Here is a 16274-nt window from a genome sequence, read left to right on the forward strand (position 1 = left end):
TGACCTACCCAGGTTGCCGTCAGTGTGCCATGACCTTGAGTGAGTCACGTTATCTATGCTTCAGTTCCCCCTCTCTGAAAGGGCCTAAGTGCCACCCTTCCTTCTCTATGTGTGAACGTTCCTGGGGACAGAGGCCATGGAGGAGGGGTTGGACTTCTGGGGCCAGTTTCTCCCCCTGGCCTCTAGATTGGAGCCCTCATCTTTGCTCTGGCCGCCACATCCTCTGGCTCAGATGCTTGGGGAGGTTGAGTCCCCTACGCCCCCCACCTGTGAGTCCCACACAGCTGGACACTGGCTCCATCAGGTTGCTCATTGCACTGCTGGGGAGCCTGTGGGTCCCCACAGAGCCACTTGCCTTTGGGGTTCCCCACACCCCCATCCTTGTTGGGGTGCCCTCCCCAGCACAGTGCAGTCATGGCAAGGGAGGCATTCTGCTTGATCCCTGGGAGGTTTTGGCCAGGTGCTGGCCCCTGCCTAGAGTACCTTGCTCCTCCCTCACCCCACTTAGCTTCTTCCAGCAGAGACTCAGGTCAGCTTCTTCCTGGAAGCTTCCACTAACTGTTTCCTACCCTGAATGCTGTTCTTTCTCTTCCTGAGTGTTTTTAAGTTGCTTTATGGATGAGCATTTCTGTGTGAGCCCCTCAAACTGTGCTGTGCCGGGCTCCGCACTCCATGCTGGAGACCAAGCTGAGGAATGTGCAGAGGAGGGAGATGTGGGGAGGGGACCAGGAGAGACTCGCAGAGGAGGTGGCATGGATTTTGGTTCTGAAGGCAGAGTAGGGTGTTTGAGAGGTAAAGAGGGGGCCCTTCCTAGGGGAAGGAATAGCACAAATGCAGGCATGGGAGCAGGCAAGGATGGATTTGGAGGCAAATGAATAGTCCGTTTTGTCTGGAGCACAGGGTTCGTGTCAGCATCTCGAGAGGGGGCAAAGACCCTGCACTAGGGCAAGGGTCTCTGTCAGATGGTCTAAACTGCCTGTGGGGGTGCTGAGCATAATCACACTTGATCACTTCTGAGGGATTCTGGTTGCTGCCTGCCTCCCCCAGTTGAATGTAGGTTGCAAGAAGGCAGGGCTTTTCCACTGTTGTGCCTCTGGTGTTAGGACAGCACCTGATACATTTAACAAGTACTGAATTCTCAAGTAAATGAATGTGCACTTGAATTAAGGCAGAGCAATTCACACACAGAGCTACTAGCTAGGATGGCCTAGCTAGTGGCCATCCATGGCCATTTATCGTGGCCTCTGGCCAGTGGTACTAGTTGTAGGCCACATGGGGTGCTCTCAGTCTCTTCTCAGCGCCTGGTCCCAGGCAGACCCATAGGGAGGGTGGCACAGGTGCATTGGTTGGGTCACAGACCTTTCCCTCTTTGAGATGCAGCCCGCTTAGGCCTGGCTTGCGGAAGTCGGGGCTTTTAGTTCAGCAGGTCTGAGGAAACGGGCAGCCCCTGTTAGCCAGGGAGGTGCCAGGAGCCACCAACTCTGGGGCCAGTGTTCTGCTGCTTTCTCTCCCCTCCTCAGGAACACATTCTTGTCTCCATCCCACCAGCTTTGTTTTTTGAAGAAAAATTAAGTCTTATTTATTTTTAAAACCAAACCACTAGGGAAATGTGTCACAGTCTTGAAACAGCAAACAGACAGGCTATGTTATCAAGTAATAAGTTGGTAAAAACACAACAAGGTCCTTAATAAAACGATAAGGTGCCTGAACTGCGGCAGGAACAATGCATGTCGCACAAGCGGTATTTGGTAACGGGGGGCTGTCCCGTGTTTTGCTCTAAAGGAGTCACAGCTCGCCCCTGAGTTGCTGACTTTTTCTCCTTTGACCTTCGTGTTGCCAAGGGATTGTTTCAACAGAGCTCTGTTATTACAGGGGACAAAGTAAGCAATACTGGGTTTAGGCTTTCATTCTATTTTGTTTTATGGAAACCAGATTTTTCCAAAGCCAGTACTTCATAACTCTCTTAATTAATAAGCAGCTAACAATTCCTCTTTCGCTGTTCATTCCTGAATACCAGCATACAGCACAGTCAAAATCCCCTTTCCCTTCAAGGGTGAGTGTCACTGCAAGATTGTCTTGTCACTCTGCTGACTCTGCTGCAGACAGCCTCAGGGCTCATCACGGCTGCCAGTTAGAGGGGAGGTTTGCTTCCCCTGCCAGTGTGATAGCACTTCTTATGTTTTTGCAGGGTCTCCAGGCTGAAAGATGTCATGTGTGAGAATTTTAAGAAATGCACATGCACATTCCGACGGCCAGAACTGAACATCCGCAAGGACCCTTTTAAAGTTTTTATCCAAACTACCCCCCCCAACTCTACATCTTAAAGTAGCTTCATGCCCTTGTACATAAAACAAAACCACGCAAAACAAAGCCCCAGAGGCCCCCTTTCCCCTTCTAAATTAGTGACCCTCCTGGATTTTGTTTTACTTCCAGTTTGTGGAACATGTTGTAGTGATCTTTCAGACAAACAGGAGGCTGGCAACGAACAGAAACAGCTCTCCTCACACCCCACCAGCTCATAGGCGGGTCAGGTGAACCTGCCAGCCTGCTGGTATCTGTGTACTAAGAGAATCTGGTACCTTGGAGGGCTCTGGTTTGGTGCAAGGGAGACTCCCTGTTGCCGGGATAAGCCCTGGCCACATGAAATTCAGCCTCACAGAAACTCTCCTGTGCTATCTCTGACCCAAATTTTAGCACCAGGTTTTTTCACTTTCTAGGATTCACACACAAAGAACCAGTGTCCAGAGGCAAGTGACATAGGCCTTAAACTTGCTGCCATCCTTAATTTCCTCATTCATAAACTTTCCTTAGAAAACCCAAATCCCCGTTCCTCTTTTTAAATAGATTCCTGCCTTCAGCCCCGATGGCCAGTAGCAGACAGCTATTTCCCAATGGACGAGAGAGACTCCTTCATCTTCTTGGTCTTGGTTGGGATGAGGTTCACGTGGCCATCCACACACTTGGTCACGCAACTCTCCAGCCGCCGCTTCACCTGAAGCTCTTTTCTCCCCGCATCTATTGAATCTCTGGCTTTGTCGTTGCAGTGTATAGTGCACAGGGCCAGGCGGTCCTGGAACTTCTCCAACTCGCAGGTCACCAGGGCCTGGGCTTGAGCCAGAGGTGCATGGCAGCGCTCAATGCACTGGTGCACTTGCTGCATGGATGCCTGGTCGTCCTCACAACAGCCGGTGCTGCACCGGAACGTGAGGCCCTGCATCTTCCGGATGTTCTCTCTCCAGACTCTTCACAGAGTCCACCGCCTCCTGCACCCGGAGCTGCTGCAGCTCTGCCATGGCGACCCCGCGCAGCTCCCTGCCGCGCCGGCGCCCACATGCTCACCAGCTTTTTATCTTAATTTACGAGCCTGCTGTAGCACCAATGGAGACATACTGTACTGCCTGGGAAAAAACCACAGCCGAATTCTAATTCTGTACGATTCAAAGGCACGCCTTTGGCCGGAGCTGCTTCAGAAATAAGAAAAGTAGGAGACACAGCCCTGCTCGGGCTTGCCGGACTTGTCAGGGAGCCTCGTCCTGGCCGTCTCCTATTGGCCTTGGGCTTCATGAAGCCTTCTGATTTATTTTTCTAGTCACTATTTTTTGAAAAAAGAAAAGCTGCCTTAATGGAAACTTTTAAAATCCAGGAGCTTTGGATTCCTCTACTTTGTCAGGCAAAAGTGGATTCATTTAGGTAGTTTTAGCCACAAAAATGCACATATTTATGAAGGTTTCAAAAATTAGATTTTTCACTTCTTTTACTCCAGGAACCTAAAAACCAGACTTGGAAGATAATTTTTGTAGTGGGGTATGTGCATTCAGTCAACTAAGAAATCTAGCAGTTTTCGAAGGTCTCAGAATTTCTGCATCTCATAACTCCTTTGTCCGGTCCTCTTGGGGACTTGCTCCTGAGTTCTTTTCCTGCCCAGCCTCCTGATTCGGAGGTGAGGTGTCGGTGTGACTGCAGTTTGAGAAGTTTCACAAGAAGGTGAGGAGTGGCCAGAGGAGGGGGGATGGGGAGAATAGAGCTGAGCGAGCCTTGCTTTTCAAGATGGGGGAGCCCAGCGCAGCCTGGATGGAGAGGGAGGGCTGGACTTTCTTTGCTGGAGGCAGGTCCACGGGCAGAGCCTGGGGGCGAGAGGAGGTGGTGTGCCGTGGAGGGCATGAGGGCCCATGTGGTGAATGAGCCAGAGGCAGCCATGGGCCTCTGGCCTTCCCCTCCAGCAGCTGTGGCCACTGGCATGGTGGGAGACGCTGGTCTGGGGAGGAGGATACAGTCAGTGATGTTCACGGTCACTGAGAAGGCGAACAGGCAGCCCTGCTGCTGACCAAGCCTTTCTCTGAGGTCGGGGTCTGGAGGCGGGGTAGCCCTCCACCTTACAAACAAGAGTCTGGTCCCAGCATCATGCCACTCCCAGACGCCGGCGTGGGACCGATGCCCCCCTCCCCACCCCGGTCTGTGGCCGGTTGCTCTCTGGTGGGTCCCTCACGCTGGGTGTGGGCAGTGGAGCCCCCAAGTCTCCAGGGCACGTCCTGTGAACGCCCTCCTGTTCCCAGGCCCAGCTGCCTCGGAGGTGACCACGCTGCCTGGGAAGGGGTCGAGAAGGGGGCCGGGGTACACAGTGTGTCTGCGTTCTTCCTCTGTGCTTTCTCCTGCCACCGGGTGGGAATCCCCAGGACAGTAGAACTCTCCGGGTGTCTCCCTGGCTGGGGCTCCCCCACCTGTCAGCGCAGAGCCAGGCCTTTCCCAGGCATCACAAAGTAGAAAGCGCATCTGTTTTCCAAGAAAGGACGCTGAGAGAGATGGCCAAATTGAGTTAGGAGTGCCAGGAATCCAGACCCACGAGTTCCTGTAAGGCCCGCCTTACCTCTGAATTACAGCTGCTTCCCGCGTTTCTGCAGGGAAACCGAGCCGCTCTCCCGTGGCATTTACAACGGCTTGATTTACAGGCCCGCATGCTCGCTGCGCACTGCACATCCATTCTCTCTCCATCTTTAAACTTTTAAGCCTTTGCCTTATGAATGAGGCGACTGATTTTCTAGGTTCCCTGGGCTTTTTATATGAGGTCTTTTTCTTTCTTCTCTGCTGGTTTCTCCGTAAACATGTTCTGAACACCTACTCTGTGCAAGACCTGTGACGGGCTCCCCAGGGGTCCAGAAACGAACTTGTCAGAGTTCTGGGCCTCAAGGACTTTGCATTCAAGGGCGGGTGGGAGGGGAGATGCCCAACATGCAGAGAGGTTCCCTACTCGGTGTCCCCACTGAGCAACCCTGTAACGGACGCTTATTCTGCGCTGACGCCGTGTGAAGTGCTCGGGCCTAGTGCTAATGGCCAGGATCGACGAGGACCCCGAGCTCACCCCGTGGGGAGGGGGCGGTGTGTCAGGGGGTAGGAGGACAGGATCACAGACCACTCCTGGAGCCCACAGCAAAGCCCGTGTGCTCTGGTGGGGGGGTCAGGGATGGTTTCTCTGAGTGAGCGATGGCTAAGCTGAGACCTGGGGGCTGAGCAGGAGGTCGCAGGTGAAGGGGGCAGGGGAGAGGGAATTGTTCCAGGCAGGTGGAGTTACCCCATGAAGATGTGGCATCCAGAGCACGGCGTGTCCGAGAAACCGCCCGAAGTCCAGAGAGTGTGCAGCGTGGAGCGAGGCAGAGGTCGGGGTGCTGGAGCTGTCTCTGCCCCAGGTGGAGCGGAGCCCCGACGGCGGTGGCCAGCGTGTGTGACGAGCCTGGGGAGACACCGGGGGGCCCGGGTCAGGCGGCTGATACGATTTCTGTTGCTCGGAGGAAGGGCCACGGTGGCAAGACCGTACGTGAGGAAAACTGTTCAGAGACCCTGAACTTGCTGCCATTAATCTCAGTGACAACTGGGCCAGAGTGGGAGAGAAGTGACAGGTTCGAGACATTGTTAAGGAGAGGACTCTGTAGGACTTGGTCATCAGTCCGACCTGGAGGGTGAGGGCCGGAGGGGAGCCAGCACAGCTCCAGGGCTTCTGTCTTGGCCTGCTGGGCTGGAGGAGGTCGCGTTCACTGCCACGTGGGACCCCGGGGTGTACGGAAGCCTGCGGTTGGAGGCCTCTAGGAGACACCCGCGGGCAGTAGGATCTGTGAGTGTAAAGCTCAGAATCAAGGAGGGCCTGGGAAACACAGCTTCGGGAGTCGGCAGCAGCTACGGCCCGGGGAGTAGATAGAAGCCCCCAAGGGGCGCAGTGGAGTGAGAGGGAAGGAGAGCCTCAGCGAGCCCCCCAGAGACACAGCATTTAAGGGGAGACAGAGGGAGAACCGCCAAGCAGCAGCAGCGAGGCCTTCTCAAGGGGGACGTTCGCCCTCTTTGGTGCAGGACAATGGCAGGACCTCAGAGACCCTGGGGCCCTGGGAGAAGACGCGGGTCACTGGACCAAGTGGCCCAGCAGGACCACAGCAGAGAAGCAGGGAGGAGCTCGGTCTGCCTGGGACCTAGGTTGGTGGGGCTGCGTCAGACCCAGCACCTGGGGGCCCAGACCCCCTGAGGCCCTGGGCCCTGCTCGTCTGCCTCTAACTTTCCTGCTGTGGCGAAGGCCTTCCCAGCTCCTCTCTGCAAAGAATTATGCACTTCTTGACTGGAGCTCATGGAGCGGCCCTGACGCCGAAGAGAGAAAACATGTTTGAGGAAGAGGAGCCTTTCCCCCAGTCCTGAACCGGCCGCTCTGGGCGAGAAGACTGCTGTTTTAATCTCAAAGAACTTTACGTTTACGCTTGACTGAAGCCCAGGCCACTTTTGTCCTGGGAGCCAATGGGAAGCCGGGGTTTGGGTAATCTATGCGAGGCCCCTTAGCTGCCCTGCATCCATCATCCCAAGTGACAGAATTTACATCATTAATCATTGGTGGCAATAGAAAAGTCATTGGAATAGAATGTTGTCACAGGATAAATGTCTCCCAACTGCATATAAATGTCTTGGCTTTACTGTACTGTTTGTGCTCGAGAAATACTGTGGTGGCTTCAAAATGGTATTTATGTGGCATCAGGAAGGCATCAACACAGCCTGTCCTGCCCATACCCCCTCCCAGGGAAGCCTGGACCCCCTCAGGGGCCTCAGCCTGGGGCCACCGCACACCTGGATTTGGGCAAAGGGAGGGATGCTGCCGGCTCTCGGGTGCTTTAGGGCGGCCGATGCCGTGAGGGTTAGAAAACGCTCCAGCCCAGTAATCCTGCCGTGACACCCTGATCGTCGTCCCATGGCTAGAGGGATTTGCACCTTCCCTCTCCATGGCCACAGACCCTTTGATGCAGGGGAGAAAAGGATGTGAACCTGGCCGGGTTGCAAGGCCAGAGGGCCAGACGCTTCCAGGCGGCTTCACCGTTTCAGAAATCAAGCCCACAGCGTTTTTCTGGCTGGCGTCTCTCTGTTCCGTGACCTGGAAACACGCTGTTTTTGGAAAGTGCAGATCTGCTGACAGACACCCTTTTCTGGAGGTTTGTGTGTTTCTCTCTGGGGCGAGCCGCCCTGCCTCGGATGGGCCAGATGCTGCTGGAGAAGGCGCTGGGCTTAGGAAGCGAGGCCCTTTTTGCTGGGATTTGAAGGAATTCTTTCTGCTTGAGCCTCAGGCTCTTCATCCACTCAGGCTTCCTGGAGCCCTGCAGGGCCCGGTGGGAGGAGTGGGCACCCCCAGAAGCGGGGTGGGCACGCCAGGGGCCTGAGGCAGGGGGCTGCCTCGGGTGGAAGGGCTTGCAGGCCTGTTAAGGACCGACTCTGGGTGACCAACGAGCCGTGTTAAACCGGAGCCAGGTGTCTGAGCTCATAAGCCGGGGCAGGGCTTTGTGGAGTATATTTGGCGGGAGGAGAGGTAGCTCCCCTTTTCTGTAGGGAATTTCTTAAATCACGGCCTATCAGATATGGAAGTGATCTGAGGCCAGGTGGATCCCCGACTTTGGATGTCACAGACTGGTCAAATTTTAAAAGTTTTAATTTGACCAAGTGAGGCCATTAAAAGCCAGAGGCCAGCTACTATATCATCATTTCATAAGTGGAAGAATATTCTAATACCAGCAATATAAGAGGGACATAATTGCAATATAAAGAGTATTTCTCAAACGGAATGAATTTAACTTTATGAAGAATTTGTTCCATTATACCTGTTTTGTTTTGATTTTTCTTTTTGTCTCTCGTTTTTTTAAAATCAAGAGAAAAGTCCAGCAAAAATCTGTTCCTGGTCCCCGGTCCCCTCATTTCAGGCGAGCAAAAGGAGGGAAGGTGTCTGGCCAGAGCCCCATGGCCAGCAAGGCTTGTGTATCGTTCCAGCTAATTCTGGCTTCATAACAAGTCACCTCAGGCTTCGCAGAATCCTTTATTATTATCACCTCTCCTGGTTCTGGGGGTGGCTGGGCCGGGCCAGGGACCCTCACTCGGGGTCCCAGTGCTGCCGAGTCGTCCGGAGGGCCCCTCACTCCGTGTCTGGGAAGACGCAAACCACTGGGGGCAGAGCAGCGGGGGGCTCCTTGGGCCTCCCTCCTTCTGTGTGGTCTCCACGGCAGCGGCAGGACAGCCAGACTTCTCACGTGGGCCCTAGAGGTGCGAGTCCTGACAGGGAACCCAGGGGAAGCTAGCTGTGTTGCCTTCACGAAGTCACATAGCATCGCTTCTGTGAGCTTGTATTCAAGGAGGGGGGAATTACATGCCCTTCTTGTTGGGAGAAATGCCAAAGGGTTGGCTGACATGCTCTAAAGCCACCCCATGGCTCCCAAGTTCCCCTGAGAGCCAGGTTTTAATCTGGGGTGCTGGGACCTTAGATCCCCCCTCCCCTTACCTGTTCCAGGAACAAGTCTGGTGGAGGATAAAGCAGGTGGCTCTCTGGTGATGGGGGGCGGTTTCTGCTTGCTGGTCGCTGCTTGCACTTCTCTGAAGTAGTAAATTTCATAGATAAGGTAGATTCCATCAAATAAGTACCAGTTAAGCTCTTTGATGATCATAAGCGAGATGATGAATTAAAAAGTTAATCTAGAGAAATAACTGATAAAGAACAGAGACTTCGGGAATACAGCGTAAACTCGCAGAACTCCAAGCGCTCACTCTTTATAAGAAGGCGGCCTGCAGCCCTGCTTGAGCACCTGCCGTGCGCAGGCCCAGTGGTGTGCAGAGGTGTGGGGGATGCGAGCCTGAGCCCCCGAGTATCCGTGATCAGGTTGGGGGCCTCCTCGTGTCACCGTGTTGGGACCAGAGCGTGGACAGGGATGACAGCAGACCCTTATTAAATCCCTCTGCTCGGGGTGGGCTCGTGGGCTGCTGGCTTTCAGCTCTGCAGCTCCCCGTCCGGGAGGTCTGTAAGGGCTTGCAGGGAGGTGAGGAGGGATAGCAGGCCACCCCAGAGCCACGTGGCCAGGCCCTGTGGGGACGCCCACAGCCCAGCCCCCAGCACGGGGCCGGCAACCTGTTCAAGCCGCACCGGGTGAAGTGCGAGCAGGTGGGGCAGGGAGATAGGTTTCCACCAGCCTGGGGAGGGTCCCGCGTGGTTGCTCTCCGTGGGGATGAGCTGCCCAGACGAGGGGTTTAGGGTCAGCTGGGGCAGGAAGTCCATGTCCGTCACTGTTTCCTAGTTACTGGACACCAGGTGATCCCCCAGCCCCGCCCGGGTCTGGCCCAGTGTCCTGCCTCCACAGGGACCCCGGCTCCCATGAAAGCCTTCTGGGGTGTCCCTGGCCTCTGCCCCACGAGCTGTGTGTCTGTTCGTGTGTCTCCCTGCTTGGGTGGCAGGCACCCCAGAGACCTCTGTCCTTTGAAGCCTCGGGGGGAACCTTCTTGTTTGCTCAGGGTGACAGGCGCCGTCCCCAGGAGGTCCTGCAGAGCTGCCCCACCATGTACCCGCCCCCCGCATCCCCTGCGACTCCTGGGAAAACACCGGGGAAGGCTTTGCGTTTCTGCCCAGCCTGCAGCCCCTCTGAGACCTCTCTTCCACCAGCGCCAGGCGAAGCATGGGGGCCGTGAATGAGTTCCCGGGGAAGCTGGCCAGACGTCTACCCGTGGGCCTGCGGAGGCGCCAGCACCCGGCACAGAGCAGTGGATGGACAGACACACTTAACCTTCACCACGGACTGCCCAGAGGCCTCGTTCTTTCCCTCCGAATCACTGAGACCTGCTGGGTTGGTGGGTAATTGTTTCATACTACAGCTCTTGCCAAAAGGAGGGGGAAAAACAGTTTCCCAAGGTATGGAAGTCATCAGAAACAAGGACCCCCTCCGAGGCCATCACGCAAGCTGGCTTGCGGCTTCTCAGATGAAGGGGCGACTTGGGTACGTTCCTGCGTAGAAACGAGATGGAGGCTGACAGGATCAGAAACAGCGCTGGGAGCACAGGCCAGCCAGGCCCGCCTGTCACCTCCTCGTTCATTTCATAGAGTTGACTTACCACATGCTAGGTTCCAGGAATAGGTGTAAGTAGTGAACCCAAGGGGCGACGTCCCCCTTCTGGAACTTTCCTACTAGCTGGGGAGACAGACGGTGGGGACACAGGAGCTGCTGGGGAGGAGGCAGGTCAAGGAAGGCCTGGCCGAGCCCCATGACCTTGAGCAGGGCTGCTGGAGCCGAGAGTCAGGCCTGGGGCGTGGGCTTCCCAGAGGCACCCGCTGCCACCCTGGCCCTCGGGAGTGCGGGCTGGTAACCGGGGGCCTGGCCTCTCCCTCCTTCGCCTCCTGGGTGTCGACGCTGCTTTTCTGATCTGGTGCCTGTGAGGAGGAAATATATATTTAGACTCTTCTGTACTTTCCGTGGTAACAGTCGCTTTATTCCTGGTGAAGAATGAGGAAAATGGGTCAGCTGTATTTACTAAGAAGCGTGTTCCAGCTCCTTTTCCGAGGCTATTTATAAACTTTAAAAAATGTGAGCGAAGTTTTTTGCATCTTACTGGAAGCCGGAGTGCCTATGAATACCCCTTCTATTACTATACCGGGAATCTGGCACTTCGGATTTGAAACAAGTCAACTGGGGCAGATAGAAATCTTGCAAACAGTGATTTTGATGCACTCTGGCAGGATGGGTTTGCCTCGTGGTCGGATTTCTCTGGGCGTTTTCTTCGTGAGACCTAGTCTAGCTTTCCTGGGTGTGGCGAGTGGACCACACAGTCTGACCCTGGCCCCACTGGGCCCTCGGGGGCTGCAGGTCCCTGGGGTGGCGGGTGCCCGAAGCCTGGGGACTTGGGGAATTTTGGAATCGCTCATCCATCCTTTGGGGCAACGGGGCCGTGGGCCGCTCCATGGTGGGCCCTGCTGGCTTGGCCCAGGGCTCACCTTCACTCACGTCCTCCGTCTCTGATGCCTCGGCCCGTGTGTTGCAGGGTCACCGGTCCACTTACATTGTGCCCCAGGTGCGCACAGAAAACGTAGCTTCTCTCCTTCTCTCCACGTGGCCTGACCTTGCTTTCGAGAGCGGAGGGCTGGGCTCCTAGGTTTTAGGTCCACTCTGGGAGTGTAGTCGAATGGCTTGTATCAGCCCCTGAGGGAACCCCTCTCTGCCTGGATGTTTTGGGTCCCTGTTCAGTCTTTTGGAGCGCCCCTCCCCCGCTTCCCCCTGCGCCTTGGGGTTTGGGGAGGGGTGTGTGCTCGTGGCCTGGTGGTGGCTGAGGGAGGGCTCCCTGCACTCCACGGGTGGCTCCGTGGGTGCTGCTTGCAGAAAGCCTGGACGGATGAGCCCCAGGAACCACCGGCCCATCTGGCCTCTGGGGAGGCAGCCCTGGAGGTGGAGCTGGTCCACTTTTATCTTCTCAGCGTTCCAAGGCCCCTTCCAAAGCGGCCTCCGCATCTTGACCATCAGAGGCCTCAGCCTTCCCGCCTTCTCCCACCGAGGCGCTGGGGCCCGCAGGTCATGGGGCACAAAGCCACCCGCTGGGGGTGTCTGTCCACCTGGGGGCAGGTCTTGGGGGGCTCCTCCCCTCACTGCCTTAACGGCTGCAGGGGCCTTATTTCCTCTCTGTGCCCCTGCCTTCTAGGGGTATCACATCCATAATAAAGGTAATAATGATAAGAATGATCAACAGTCACCACTCGCTGGTCACTTACTCTGTGCCCAGCAGAGTTCTGCACCCTCCTGTGTAGGGGCTGATTCCTCTTCAAGACAAAGAGGGTTATTAGCGGATGAAACCAGTTGTTCCAAAGTCAGTTGCCCAGAACAGTACGCGGCAGCCTGAGCGTGAGCTCCAGGCGGGCCGCCGTCCACGATTGCTCTCCGTCTCGTCCATCTACCTGCTCCAGAGCAGAAGTTTCCAAACTTTCTTGGTTCTTGGCACCCCGAGTGCCTCAGTGATTTTCTTTTTTTTTTTATGGCATCCCTAGAATATTTAACGGTTCCGTTAAGAATACTTAACAGTTCCGTTTATTAAGAATACTTAATAGTTCAAAGAATACTTAACAGTTCCGTTTATTAAGAATACTTAACAGTTCCGTTTATTAAGCAGTTAGATCCAAAAGCCTTAATAAATATTTGTGTCCTAACAACAGCTGCTTGAAAATATCATACTCATAATTTTTTATTTCATTCTTAAATTACCCAGTTACTTACTAATGGGATATGTGTGACCATCGGGGGCTGGACAGCTTTTCAAATCCCGGAGTCAGATTGGGTGCCGCCAACCCCACTTCCTGTTCCATCCGGATTTTTTCCAGGTCCTTCTTATGTCAGCAATCACTGAAAACTCAGCTTCACAGTGACGTGATGTCCTCAAAAGGCTCGTAGGCTCATCTCACGGTGAAACTGTTATTCCAGTGGTGTCTGACAGGAGTCCGACAGATATGTAGTATTGCTTGTTTCCCTCCATAACTTAAAATATCCTGTGGTCTCATGAGTTCTCGGAGGCTCTCCAGGGTGCCTGGGTGCACAGTTTGGGAACCGTGTTCCTAGGGCCTTTGGTTCCTCCTTGGTACCCAGGAAGCAGATCATTGACCCTCAGGTCTCAGACTCCTGGTACCCATCTGGGGGGTGGTGTGTGTGGGAGAGGTGACGAGGGTCTCGTGCCCACCTCCATCCTCCCTCTCGGCCCCTCCCCAGTCTCTCGGGACAGGAAGGGGTGTTCCCTGCGCTCCCTCCCTCTGCATTTCATTCTCCTCCCGCCTGGGCATCAGCCAAAGGGTGAGGGTGCGGAGGGGCATCTTCTCCACACTCGAGGAGGAACCCAGGCCCCGGATTCCGAAAACCCTCCCTCTGAACAAAATGCTCTCCGATCTGCGGCCATGCTGCTTACACTAACAAAAATCATGCCAGCCGTTCAGAGCTGAGAATTCCCTTTGTTGTTCTGGTGGGTGACGTGTCCTCTCCTCTGCCTGAAGTACTGAAATCCGTTGCTTCAACGGGCAGGGAGCCCCCAAACCACTCGGTTTACAAGACAGCGAGTCTGAAAAGACTTCTAAAATGCCGTGCTCACTCTGCAAGCATCAGAGGAGGAACCAGGTGTCTGTACCTTCCTGTTCAGCAGGTGCGAATGTCTTAGGCCGATGGTACACCAGGCGGGCAGGGCTGCATCTTATTAAACAGGTTCTTCACCCCAGGTCCTCTGTGCTATTCCTGCTCTCACACAGCCCCTCCTCTTTACCTTTACTCCCACCTGCCTTCCCCATCTTAACCCTCCCAGGGAAGAGTTGATTACCTCCGTCTCCCCTGGGAAGATGCCCCTGCCTGCCTTGTTCCCAGACAGGCCCTTCCCTGCCGTTCCAGCTGCGGCCACTGCACCCTCCCTCCTTCGCCTGGGTCGGTTCCAAGATCTCACCCAGCTCATTGGCACTCGGGCGGGACCTTTGCTCTTGCTGTCGCCTCCATCTGGCCTCTCTGTCTTCAGCCGCTCCCATGCTGCCGCAGCTCATTTTGGTCTCACTTTAAATGTTGCTTCCCAAAAAGGCCGTCCGTGAGACCCCGTCTAAAGGAGGCCCCCAGCCCCTCAGTCCCGTCAGAGACCCCGTCTGCATCGTGCTGTTTTCTCGGCACCGAGCGCTTTCTCAGAGCCGGGAATTTTTTTAACAGGAGGGACGTTCAGGGTCGCCAACTTTGAATTTTGCCAAGTAAGACTTTGAAAAATTCCAGCGACCATATATCATCGGCGTTTCCGAACAGAAAAGTTGGAAGGACATAATCTCCGGATGAAGGACAGTTCTTCAGATGAAATCAATTTGGCTTTATTGGGAACGTGTTGCATTGGCCCTTCTCTCATCTCGAGGAGGATGGATGGAAACCCTCACGACACGACATGAGTCCGTCAGTGAGCGCTTTGGGGACTCCGTGGTCACCCTCCCAAGGCCGTCCTTGTTTCGTTCTCATGACGTTTGTCCCCTTCGCTCAGCTGTGAGCTTCTGGTGGGGGGACCACCCTTTAGACTTAAGTTGTCTTTGCTGGGCTTCACATGCCCGTGTTGGTCTCTGGATGCTTCCAGATCTGTCCAGATGCCCTCTCCTGTAGCTTCGAGCCGGCCTCACCTCCCCTTGGACCTTGGAGACTTGTCATCATCCATCCACACGCCTGTCCCCCTGGTGGAGAGCCGGTGCCCAGACAGGGTCCAGGGCTCCCTCCGTTCTGTTCCACGGGGCTGGCACCCGCGTTCCTCACTGTGTCGCGCGCTGCTTCGATCCGCTGAAGACAAACCCTCAGCCAGTGGTGACCGCAGATAAGTCCGTGACAGAGACCACCCTCAGGCCACAGCGCAGGGTATGCGACACGGAGCTGTCTGTCTGTCTCTCCAATACGGAATTTAGTTTCTACTTCAATCCTTCCTTCCACCAGGACGCAGAAACATAATCTCATTTAATTCTGGGGTTTCTCAGCACATTTAAAGCTGCCCCTAAACCACCACTGGGTTTGTCGGTGTGTGAGGGGCAGGTGGCGGGAGGGGTCTGGCCCTCAGTTACTGCCATTTCCTCAGGTTCCTGGCTGCCACCCCGTATGGGTCACGGCTCTGCCCCCCTGTCCCCTGGCCTCTCCAGGGCCAGGTTTCCTCAGCTGCTTTATGCCCCTCTTGGGGGCTGAGGGACCCTTTTGCTGCACCGCCCCCCCACCCCCCCAGCAGCCCTCTCTGTTCTCTGGGGCATAGGGTGCATGCAGTTGGCACCACGTAAGGAAGAAGACCCCTGCTGGGGACGATGGGCCTCTCTGGGGTCCTCATGTCACCTGGCGCCAGGGCGGGAGCAGGTGGGACCACGCCCCACATGGCTTTGATTCTTCCGTTCTCTGTTCCACGCACCAGCCCTTGCCTGGGGCAGAGATGCCCTCAGTCTGATTCGCATAAAAGGCTACAGGAAGCCGGGGCCAAGAGAAACCTCTGTTCACACCTCCCACCTGTGAACCTGCTGCAGATAAAGGTTCTGGTCGGGGCTTTTGCGGGGAGACTCCTAGGCTGTCTGAGGAAGGAGGGAAGGTGCGGGCTGAGCACCCATAGGGAGCTTGTTCAAAGGGGGTGTGGGCTGGTACCTACTGGAGCTGTCGAGTGTTCTAGATTATTTGTTCATCTGTGTATTTGCATTTGCTTAAAACTTTCACTTTAGAAGTAATACGTGTTTAATGAGGAAAAGTAAGGAGAGACAGAAAAACAAGTAGAATCAGTCATTTATCTCAGCACCTGGATTTATCTTTACATCTTGGTGGGTGTCTCTGAGAAGGGTTAGTCATAAAAGCAGTGATAATTATAGCACCAAATATGGCTCTTGGTTGAGTGCTTACGATGCCTCCTTCTAAGAATCACACAGATATTAATTGATTGAATCATAACAGCCCTGTAGGGTGGATACGACTGTTATCCTCATTTTACAGAGGAGGACGCAGAGGCACAAAGTGTTTGTGTGATTTGTCTGAAGTCAGTCCGCTGGGGAGCCTGGCGGCGCACTCACACTGCACACCTGCACACATGGTACGAATTTATGGCCAAGATACACAACAGTGATGCACCCACCAGTCAGGGTTCTTGTCCCAATTTCTTTCAGGAGAAGAACCATATTTTCCTCTGTGTCCTCAGGGCTCGGAACACCAATTTACTGAATGAATGAATGAATGAATGAATGAATTCTGATGCGCGCTTTTCCTCCACGAGTCACGGGCAAATTACTGTTCCTCCTGTTGGCTCCTTTCTCTCCTTTCCCTGCTCACAGCACGCACACATCCTGGGGGCCTCCTCACACAGCTCCAGGGGCCCCCTTCACCTTTTTAGTCTTTATCTAAAAATAGCATCACCGAGGCATCATCGACATATGATAAACTGCACATATTTAAAATGTACACCTTGGTGGGTTTTGACATCACCATCACCAGATCAGGAGAATGAAATGCCCAGCCGCCCCA

General features: G+C 54.8%; 1 protein-coding gene and 1 pseudogene across 15 annotated transcripts in view; one reads left to right on the forward strand and one right to left on the reverse strand.

Moving 5' to 3' along the window:
* Positions 1-16274, forward strand: part of CAMTA1 (calmodulin binding transcription activator 1) — an 892953-nt gene that overhangs the window by 128395 nt on the left and 748284 nt on the right. The gene's annotated exons all lie outside the window — the stretch shown is intronic.
* On the reverse strand, positions 2882-3293 carry LOC137209892 (protein FAM136A pseudogene; annotated as a pseudogene).

Source organism: Pseudorca crassidens, chromosome 2, assembly GCF_039906515.1.
Source record: "Pseudorca crassidens isolate mPseCra1 chromosome 2, mPseCra1.hap1, whole genome shotgun sequence".
NCBI classification, from domain to species: Eukaryota; Metazoa; Chordata; class Mammalia; order Artiodactyla; family Delphinidae; genus Pseudorca; species Pseudorca crassidens.